This window comes from Petaurus breviceps, unplaced genomic scaffold (assembly GCF_028583685.1).
Source record: "Petaurus breviceps papuanus isolate PSGF00001 unplaced genomic scaffold, PetGlider_PUasm1.0 91133, whole genome shotgun sequence".
NCBI classification, from domain to species: Eukaryota; Metazoa; Chordata; class Mammalia; order Diprotodontia; family Petauridae; genus Petaurus; species Petaurus breviceps.
The window spans coordinates 15111232-15120607 of NW_027187419.1; the positions used below are offsets into that span (position 1 = coordinate 15111232).

Below are 9376 nucleotides of genomic sequence, written 5' to 3' on the forward strand. Positions count from 1 at the left end.
GAGACAAGGCTTAGCAAGGCCATAAGATACATTGCCAGTCCCTTCATGAATTTATCCTCTGTCTGTAGAACAGTCCTAGAACCCCTGAACACATTAGCAAAGCCCTCTCCCAGGATTTCTGTAAACATACAACAAGAAAATCCTTCTTCAGGGCTTCTGAACCAACAGAAAGGCTCCCAGACCCCTGCAACAACAGCACTGTCCTTCACCAGTGGACAGTATTCATTCTGTCTGCCGGACAGTCTCCAGACCCCTGCAACAACAGTACTGTCCCTCACCAGTGGACAGTATTCACTCTCTGTCTGCAGGACAGTCTCAGGCCTTCTTAACCAAATGCCAGGTTCCAGGACTTCTTCAACAGGACAGTCTTTCACCAGTGGACAAATCTGGCAAAATAACATCAAAACAGACAGACAAAGTACCAGCAAAACAGCCATGTCTCCTCAGTCCTTGGCAGCTCAGGGGGCAGGTCTCAAAAGTCCAGGGCAATTCAAAGCGGCCACCAGCAATTCTCTTAGCCTCTCTCTCTCCACGAGGTGCTGCTTCCAAAAAAAAAAAAAGATCTTCCGCCTCTCTCTAGTGTCTCTCCAAATCTACATCACCAGCTCCTCCCAGTTCAGGACTTTCTTTTCACATCAACAAGCCCATCCCACAGGTGGGATTAACAAACTCTGGGTTTTAACACAATCAATTTGAAAACCAAGCCAATACAGGGGAATCTTTAATTGCCATTACTATCACAGACCACCCCTAGATTCCTCCCACAACCTTTCTGTATATAAGTCTCCATCTTGTGTCCATGTGGTGTGAGAGCACCATAGAATTTTCTAGCACAGACTTACTCTGTGTGCAATGCAAGCGAACTTTTAATAAAATTTGCTTTTCTTTGGCTAAGAGAACTCTTGAGTCGAATTCATTAAACAGGACCCAGCATGTTGGTATTTTGGGGTCTCAAGCACCCCTAACCCTATACCTCATAATTTTATGATAAGCTATTCACCTGGGGCAATCTGCCCTTCTCAGTTAATTAACTACCTTTCATTGCCTGCACCTAGCCTGAAATGCTTGGAATAAATAACTCTTGTGTAAAATAAATCACTGAAATTATAAATTAAAGTTCTATATACTATTATTGGGAAGATAGAACCAGATGGGCATCAAATTGTTATTATACTATATGGGTCAGGAAGTTTGTTAGTAAGACAAGTTACCCCAGGTATATGATTTATAATGTGTTAAAGAAAAGTGCCAAACATAAATTATTTATTGTATTAGAAATATTGTTAGAAATGTGAACTCTAATTATTTTGGGCTATGGATTTGATTGTTAAAAGACTTATGTAAAAAAAAATCAGTAGCAAATTAATAACTGGTTTAGGGTGTCAATATTTTAAGATTTCAGGAGCTAGCCCCATGCTTAAATGGTTAAAGTGCAGTTATTTAACTTCAGTTAAGAACTAGAAAGTGCAAAGGAAAAGATTTTTAGAAATCGGTCTTTAATCAGCATTGGTTATTGTGATCTGTGATTCTCATATAAAAATCTTAATTTCACTACTTAAGTAATTCCTCCATGAAACCTCTAAAAGGTTTCTGCCTAGGGAAACTGGCCATGCCCTGTCAGCATTAAATCAAATTCCTTAGGTCTTTTTGCCTAGGCCAAAAGCAGTAGTTCAACTTAAAATCTTAGGTTATTTATTTATTTATTTGCTCTTTGGAGGGTAGAAGGTAGGGTGATTGTGGTTAAGTGACTTGCTCAAGGTCACACAGCTACTTTGTTTGTGCTAAGGGTCTGAGGCTGGATCTGAATTCAGGTCCTCTTGACTCCAGGCCTAGTGCTCTATTCACTGTTCCACCTAGCCACCCCAAATCTTAGGATACTTTAGCCCAGCACTCTTTAAGCTTACCTGATGATAACAGGGATGATTTCAAACTGTTTGTAAAATTTTATATGTATTTTCTAGTATTCAAAGCTTAAAATTCCCAGGAGGATGGGAATTGGAACCTGGAATACTTAAGGTGGCTCTTTATAAAGATAGCACCCACCACCCAGGCTTCCTGTGAGGATTACATGAGTATAAAGTACTTGGCACTGGGCAAACACTGTATGAATGTTAACTGTTTTTATTATGTCTAATTAGACTTTATAACTTTATATGGGTTTTTAGATGTGATCAGTATACAGTGCCAATGGTGATGATGATGATGAGGCCAGATAGGAGCAAACAGGATGCAGTATGTGAGATATGAGATAAAATGCAGGATGTGACAGCCAAGTGCTCAAGAAGACTATGCATTGATGCCCCCACCTCAGACTCATCTGTTTGCATTCACAAAGAACCCCCAACTACCTGACATTCCAGAGCAGCAATTCCTTTGCCTTTTCGGGTTCCCCTTGTTTATCTGTATGCATACAAAGCAACTCTGGATTACTTGATATTCTAGGCACTCCCAAGCTATGCTTCTGTCCTCCCCCTTTCTCCTGCTCCCTGTTCCTCCATCCCATCACACTATATATACACTAGACACTGATAATCATTTAATATTGATAATCATGTAATATCAGTTCAATACCCTTAATAAGGGCCAGGGTCTGAACAATAATCAATTTTATTATTTTACTGTATTTACCACCTATTTAATTAAGAAAATTCCTTTCTTATTATATAGTTAAACTTATATGGAGATCATAAATTTGAGTGACATAGGGACCCTGAGTTGGGATTGTTCTAAAACATGTTGTTCTAAAAGATATTTAAAGATGGTCATTCCTTTATCAGGCAATCAGAACTTATGTTTTGGCTCCATATAGCATGTATCTTCTAGCTTTAAGGGAATAAACAATATGAATTTATATATATCATAATTAAATATATACATATTTATATATCACCTAGTCTGTTTTAACCAAACTCTTTTAACTAAACTTTCAGCATGACAACACTTAACCTGGCTAAGTGCTCAGTCTCCCATAAGGAATGGAGTCCACTAGGTGTATCACCCCCAATAGAGGCCTTTATTTATCTTGGAGATGGTCTGAAAAAATTCATTCAAGACACTGTGACCCATGCATCTATTCTTTGACATTCTGCACCCCAACATTTTGGGGTGCTCCTGAATCTTAACAATGAGATGATATTCTGTTTACAGTAATTTTTTTTTTTTTTGCTTTTTGGAGGGCAATTTGGGTTAAGCAACTTGCCCAAAGTCACATGGCTAGTAAGTGTGTCAAGTGTCTGAGGCTGGATTTGAACTCAGGTCCTCCTGCCTCCAGGGCCGGTGCTCTATTCACTGCCACACCTAGCCGCCCCCACATAGGGATTTTAAAAAGGAAAATTGGTTATCATACAAAGAAAAGACCTTTTAAAATCTCCTTTGTAAGCCTACAAGGATTCTTAGAATCATCTAGTCATAAATTCTTATCAACTCTGTGCCAGAGTTTTCTGTGTTGTGGAATTCCTATTGAGTAAATGGGAAACCTTGCATAAAATGGGGGTGTGATTTTTTTTTAAGCCTTCTTAAGATGTACAGTGAGTTTCATGTAAGGACATATTTATATATAAGTTAATTTAGAGTTTTACAGCCATTGGCCAGTGTTGTTTTTCTAGAGGTGTAAGTGAACTATCATATATTTGTTATCTATGTGGGATTCCAGAATGTAATTATTTTCTCAATTTCTAGTGATACTTTTTTTTTTCTTTTTGGAGGGGGGAAGGTAGGGCAATTAGGATTAAGTGACTTGCCCAAGGTCACATGGCTAGTTTCGAGTCAGGTGTCTGGGGCTGGATTTGAACTCAGGTCCTCCTGACTCCAGAGCTGGTGCTCTATTCACTGTAACACCAGCTGTCCCCTAGTGATACATTTTATGACAAAGGAAAGAAAAGGACAGTAAAAAGATTTTTAAGGGCCCATGTCAACCTTATAAAAGTTTGGTTAAAGGAGACAACACACTAGGTAATAAACAGTTGTAGCATTTATTCCCTTAAGACTAGAGACTTGTACAAGGAGTTATGAGTGCTAAGTCCTATCTGTCTGTACAGAGGAATGAGAAAACTTATATACATTTTAGAACCATCCCAATTCAGGATGACCATGTAACACAAATTTATGATCTCCATATGTTACTATCCTCATTGTGAGAATGTAAGTTTCTTGGTTGTAAATGCAATTAAGAAGACAACAAATGGAACAGGGTCCATTTGCAATTTATGGTCTTGGGATGTCTGTTTTCCTCCCATATGGAATATGTCCCAAGATAAGGGGAATCTCACCTCCAGTCTGAAGTTGCTGGCACAGGAAAAGGCCTTTTTAAAGCAAGGCAAAGCAGTCTGATTAATTCAGACTTAGGCCAAAAATATGATATTTAATGATTATCATCTGATAAACTTTGTTATTGTGATAAGGTTAATTTAATTGGGTTTCAACATACCCCTGAATTTTCATCCAATGATCAAAGTACTTCACTCTTCTGAAGATGATTAAGGAATTGTTTAGGTCTATTTTACAGTTTGGATTTACTGAATCAACAGAAATGTCTAGGCCTTGTTCACCCTTAGTTTACACTTTGATTGACAAAATAGAGATTTGTAGGCCTTCTATAATTACATTAATTAGGGTGGGGGTGTACTAAATATTGTTTTGTGATCAATACAATTAATTATGTTAATAGTTTTCCTAATGTTAAATCATCTTTACATTAATGCAATAAATATAATTTGATCTTAATGAATAACTTTTAGATATATTGCTATAGCCTTTTTGCTAATATTTCACTTAATTTTTTGTATCAATATTCATTAGTGACAATGGATTCTCTTTCTTTACTTTATGACTCACTAGTTTGGCTAACAGAACCACATTCATCTCACAGAAAGAGTTTGATAAGGTGCCTTATTTATTCCTGAAAAGGGTGATTAGGGAAGTGTAATGGGAATGTAAATTTTTAAGATCTTCCCTGCCCCTAGGCTAAAGTGCACCTGGAGCCTGGGGTGGGAGGCTTGTTTTTCAGTAGATACTTTTTGATTGGTCAGTGGGTCCAGAAGGTTGTTACATTCTCTGACCCAGGAGAAGGCTATATAATCCCTGATGTGAGGCTTTACTTTGGGGCTCACTTTGAGAAGTGTTCTGTGATTTGATCAGATGAGACTCTGGGAAGCCATTGTTGAGTTGCTTTCCTTTAACAAAGCAGATCTAAGAATCTGTGTTGGCAGCCACCCTGGGGTGCTTGCTGCTACGGGAAGCAGTAGAAATTGGTGCTCCCACTATCAGCAACCCTCTTGAGAAGAATAGACTGGAACAAAGTAAGCTAGCTTTTTTTTAACCCATTATTGTGTCTCTGTTCCTATCTTCCTGTCAGCCTGGATCAAGAGTGAACCTGTGATAATGCTAGAACACCTGCTAGCAGCCCTCTCATTAGAGGCTGGAATCCCCCAAAACTCATGTGTTCTGCCAAACACAGTCTCTCCACTCCAACTCTTGCTTTTATACTAGAGGACATCAACAGATACACTAATATTCCCTCAAACACCTTATCTTCCTAGTTCTTCAGAGTACTCATTCCTATGACCTACTCTTTTAATCTACCTCAGCTAAACACCAAAAGGGCAGCACCTTGACATGACCATCACCCACAAGTGTTCAACTTCCATAATCATGAACTCCAAAATTCCTTTATCTAATTAAAATTTTGTATCATTCTACCTTTCACTTTGCCTTACAATCCCTAAACTTGTTCCTCATATTCTTTAGTTCTTTCCCAGCCCATCACTCCTTTACTGGCTATAATGCCTTGCCTTCCTTATCTCAACCCCTTGGTGAATTAAATTGTATGCTATATCAAGTCTCTTGCCAATAGCCATCATCAATCATCGGTCATGGCTAACCAACCCCCAACTTTCTTACTCCCATTGTCCACTGCCTATTTATATGCTAGTGAAAGGAGATAGAGAAAATCACTAAACCATGCTGACTGGGTCCCCTTACAATTTTTTTTTTCCTTTTGGAGTGCAATCAGGGTTAAGTAACTTGCTCACGGTTACACAGCCAGTTATTTTTGTGTGGATGCCGAGTATCTGAGGCCGGAACCAATCCTAGGTCTCCCGACACTGGGGCCAGCCAGCACTCTTACTGCCTGGCCACCCCTCCTACAAATTTATGTTGCACAATCTTGATTGGGTCCTCACTGAGCAAAACAATCCTTTTATACCTCCCTAATGAAATCAATATCTCACCACAGTGGCTTTTCCAAACCTTTTCATCCCTTTTCAAGCCATTCATTCATAGTACGATCCCCACCCCACCCCCAATCCTTGCTCCTGTCAATCTTGTCTCACATTTCACTGGAAAAAAATGAGGCCATTCATTGAAAGCAGCTCCTTCTCCTCATCTCACATCACTTAGATGTCTTCTCTCACTATTCTTGCCTTTGTGAGAGGTTGAAGATTCTAGCCTGGGGTGGGGAACCTGAAACCTCGAGGCCACATGTGGCTTTCTAGGTCCTTGTGTGTGGTCTTTTGCTGAGTCCAAATTTTAAAGAACAAATCCTTTTATTACGGGAATTTATTTACGGGAAGTTTGGATTCAGTCAAAGGGCTGTAACTGAGGACCTAGAAGCCTGAAGCTTGCCCACCCCTGTAATCTAGCCCTTCTCCTTGAACATGTCTTTTCTTGCCAAGGCAAACTCCTATATGTTTCCTTGATTCAATTCTATCCCATATTTTCCAGTAGGTTGCCTCCTCTATGATCCCCACTTTCTCACCGATCTTCAATTTCTCCCAATCTACTGGCTACTTCCCAGTTACCTAAAAACATGCACGTCTCCTCCTCCGACTTTAAAACAAAACAAATACTTATTTAGTCATTCTACCTCTACTAGCTATCATCTTTATTCTCTTTTATGGTAAACCTATTTAAGAAAGCTTTCTACAACAGAAGCTTTCATTTCATCAAATTTTTTCTGACCGAGTTTCTTATCTCACCCTTACTACAAGTTCAGCAGCCACTCATGAGTCTGACCCCACTGCTGATTGTGCTGAAGAAGCTTTGATATCCTGTTTCAAACTGGACTGGTTTACTCCTGCTTAGGCATCTTAGTGACTCCCTTCTTTTTTTTTGTTTTGTTTTGGTTTTTTTGGAGGGGGGAAGGTAGGGCAATTGGGGTTAAGTGACTTGCCCAAGGTCACATGGCTAGTTTTTGTGTTAAGTGTCTGAGGCAGGATTTGAACTCAGCTCCTCCTGACTCCAGGGCCAGTGCTCTATTCCCTGCGCCACCTAGCCACCCCACTTCTTGATCTCTTTCTAACCTTAAATACTGATCATTTTTTTCCTGAATATTCTCTCCACTCTAGGTTTAGATACTCTAGGTTTAGACAATGCCTCTAGATACTGCTCTTTCCTTTTCACCTTCTTGTATGAATTCTTCTTAGTATCTTTTGCTGGATTCTCCTCCACTATCCATAGATATTCCCCCAGTATCTGTCCTGAGCCCTCTACTCTTCTTTCTCTAGACCACCTCACTTGGTCATCTTATCAGTTCCTACTGTCTTAGTTATCTCTATGCCGATAATTCTCAGATCTACTTATCCATTTTTAAGCTCTCTTCAGAGCTCCTCTCCCATCACCAACTGCTTATTGGACATTTCAAGCTAGAAACTGTCTTTTTCTATATTCGTTTTCTGATTCAGTTGGTCCCCAGCAGGAGGGCAGTAGGTCTTTATGTCTATAGGATATTCTAGCCATTTTGTTATTGGGCCTGTTGTATTGATCACAGAAATTCAAAGAACTGAACTGATAGTTGGTCTTAGTGACATGTACCAGCTCTGGAAATCCCCCCTTCTTTTCACCCCAGTATTCCTTTCAACTGCCCTTTTGTTGTGGCTCCACCCTTGATCACCATTCCTTAATTCCTTCTAGACCCCTTCTACATGGCCCAGGTCCCTGGCATTCTCCTGGGGCACCTGGTCCTTCTCTGTTATCTCCAATTCACCGAAGACTACTCCACCAATCCTAGATCCTTCCCACAGTCTTCCTGTATATGAGGTCCATCTCATTCCCTTCCCTTCCCCCACCCCCCATTAAAATGCTCAGATTCCCTAAGAGTCTGGCCTGCTTGTAGTCACAAATATGCTTAGATTCGATCTGGCTTGTCAATACAAGTGTCATAAATGCTCAGATTCCTTAAGAGGATGACCAAAAGGACAGATTCTTAAAATCTCACCCACCCAGACTGGTGTTCTAATAAACCTTATCTCTGGCTGAAAGAGAAGGCTTGAGTTGAGTAAGTTGAGGCAGGACCAGCCTGGACCAGACCACGAGTAAATCAATCAATTGTCCTTGAATTTCAGGGTCCCAGAATTCCTAGACCTCAATATTAGACCATCTGTCAGTGGTATTAAATAGAAATAGGGGTCACTAAACCATACATAAGAATCCCTGCTTCAGCATATTGACTCAGAAACTTACATATTAACATTGTTTATGTTCTAAAGAATTTTTGTTAAATATTTCCCAATTACATTTAAGTCTGGGTGGTTGCCTTGGACCTACGATTTGTCAGTGGCCTGATCTAACTTAGAGATTTCCTCTCTGAGGGTGTCAGGCTAGGAAGTTATATCTAAGAAAGCAGGTACTTTTGGCTCTTCTCTATTTAAAATAGAAAAGATCTCAAGTCATTCTTGTTATTTATTTTACAAGAATGAATGAATACCCTTCATGCATGTGAGTGTTAATAAAATACCCATTAGAGAGGTTTCAAAGGTTAAATTCAGAAAAGCCCTTACTCTGTATGCAAATCTCCAATATGTTTTTAAAAGGTTCTGCTAATTTTGAGTGTGCAAACAAAACTCTTATTCAGCAAGGCCATCAGCACTAATGAAGGGCAAAAATATGTATCACGTAAAAGCAACACTGAGTAAAGTGAAGTAGAAAGAACCACATCGCCCTCCCCCATTTATTTTATGGAGGATGCTGGATAAGATTCCTGTTCTAAAAGATTCAAGTATAGACGTTCCATTCCAAAGACAGGATATACAACACATTTGAGACGATGGACACGGACTTTTCCTCTAGATTTCACCCTTGGGCTTCTCTCCTCTACCTACCCTGCTGTTTGTCTCCTCCTCCAGTTTCACCCAGGGGTACACCAGGCCCACTTTTCCTCCCCTCCCCTACTGGTAAAGAACCCGGGTCACCAGAGACACTTGGCTCCTTTTACCTCGTTTAAACCCAATGGATTCGGAGATCGCAGGGGACCAATCCCCGTCGAGAGCTCTCGTGACAGACAGCGGCGTACACCAAAGAGAGAGCGCAGAAGTGGGAATAATGAATTCTGGAGCCGCAGCATTCCAGAGAAGGAATCCGGGGACCAGTTCATGAGTTCGAT

General features: G+C 40.0%; 1 long non-coding RNA gene across 1 annotated transcript in view; it reads right to left on the reverse strand.

Moving 5' to 3' along the window:
- Positions 1 to 9344, reverse strand: part of LOC138155311 (uncharacterized) — a 76965-nt gene extending 67621 nt beyond the window's left edge. The window contains exon 1 of the long non-coding RNA XR_011166798.1: positions 9209 to 9344. This is a non-coding gene — a long non-coding RNA (uncharacterized lncRNA). The remainder of the gene's footprint in view (positions 1 to 9208) is intronic.
- Between the last annotated feature and the right edge of the window lie 32 nt (positions 9345 to 9376).